Source organism: Saimiri boliviensis, chromosome 1 (genome assembly GCF_048565385.1).
Source record: "Saimiri boliviensis isolate mSaiBol1 chromosome 1, mSaiBol1.pri, whole genome shotgun sequence".
NCBI classification, from domain to species: Eukaryota; Metazoa; Chordata; class Mammalia; order Primates; family Cebidae; genus Saimiri; species Saimiri boliviensis.
Window position 1 is genome coordinate 185750370 of NC_133449.1, and position 1886 is coordinate 185752255.

Here is a 1886-nt window from a genome sequence, read left to right on the forward strand (position 1 = left end):
GTGTGTGTGTGTGTGTCGCGTGCGCATGTGTGAAGAAAGACATTTGCATTTCTTTAGAAAAAAAGCTAGGATTTGTAAAAATGGGTTTCTTCAAGGTTGACTCTACAAAAGCACAACTACAGCAGAGAAGAAGCGTGGGTCCAGTCTTTCCAGTTTGCTCTGAGTTGTCTACAAGAGGGACCATGAGTACTTCTCAGGCATAGGAGCATCACTTACGTTAGATCTCAAATCCCATCTGTCAGCCCCCAACCCACCTGACCTCAAGTCTCTTTCAGAATCAAGAACTGCCATTTGAGAAATGCATTAATATAAATGCTCTTATTTCCATTTTTATCTTGCATTATTTTTATTTTGGGGGAAACTGATGAAAATATATGGGCTGCTCTGGGAGGTCGAACCCAGCTGCTATAACCCAGAATGTGCATTTGAAGGCACATATTCATGACTGGGTTCTTGACATGACTGGATATGCACAGTGCATTGGGTGCAACACATGTGAGGACTAAAACAGGACTATCAGGTGCTGAATTGTGTCACCGCCTCCCTAATTCATGCATTGAAGCCCTAACTCCAGTACTTCACAATGTGACTGTTTGTGGATAGAGAGCCTTTAAAGAGGCGATTAAGGTAGAGTGAGAGCATATGGGTGGGCCCTAATCCAATCTGACTGTGTCCTTAGAGGAAGAGGAGATTAGGACACAGAAAGAAGGAGATTAGGACACAAACCCAGAAGAAGGACTACGTGAAGACACAGGGAGAAGATGACCATCTTATACTACAACAAAGAACAGAGGCCTCAGAAGGAACCAACCCTTGTTCCTTGCCGACAAGGATCTTGGACTTGATCCTGGACTTCCAGCCTTCAGAACTATGGGAAAATGAATTTCTGTTGTGTATGCCACCCAATCTATGGTATATTGCTACACTTGATCTTAGCCAAAAGGCTGAGAAGCAATCTGTGGTACACTGCCATGGCAGCCTGAGCAGACTAACATAAGGAGTTTCAAGAATACATTAGCTTGATTTGAAATCACGTGTTTTCCATGGTGTTCGGCTTTCTGCTAGGATTCTCATATTCAACCCCTCTGTTAATACCTACTTCTAAAGACTATTGCTATGTTTTGAATCTGTGTCCCCGCCCAAATCTCATGTCAAATTTTAATCCTCAGTGTTGGAGGTGGGGCTTGATGAAAGGTGATTGGATCATGGGGGTGGACATCCCTCTGGGTGCTGTGCTTGTGAAAGTGAGTTCTCATGGATCTAGTCACATAAAAATGTGTGGCACCTCTCCAATCTCTTCCCCTTGCTCCTGCTCTCACCATGTGAGATGCCTTGCTCCCCCATCACTTTCCACTATGTTTACAAGTTCCCCTAGGACTCCACAGAAGCTGATGCGGCCACGCCTCCTGGATAGCCTGCAGATCTGTGAGCCAATTAAATCTCTTTTCTATATAAATTACCAGTCTCAGGTATTTCTTTGTAGCAATGCGAGCACTGACTAATATAACCGTCTTCACTTTTTGTGCCTAGAATATGATTGTAATTATCACCTAAGAGGTTTTCCTGTTCAGTTGATCTCTCCACTGATACAGACTTCCTAAAAAAAAAAAAAAATGAAGCTGCTGGCTGCCAAACATCTTAATATTTCCCCATCACTGCTGGAATGAAATCTAAGCTGTGTGAAGAGCCCTGCAGGCTCAGGTTGGTCTCACCTAGCCTGCCTGCCCCACTGCAACCATTCCTCCTGACCCTCATGCATCTGTCAACTCTATGCAGTTCTTCAATAATCTTTCTACTTCCATGTCTCTGGTCTTCCGCTGGTGATATTCTCTCAACCTGGGGGGCCTCTCTCCACATCAATATCTGCCAACCTTCTACTCTTCTTC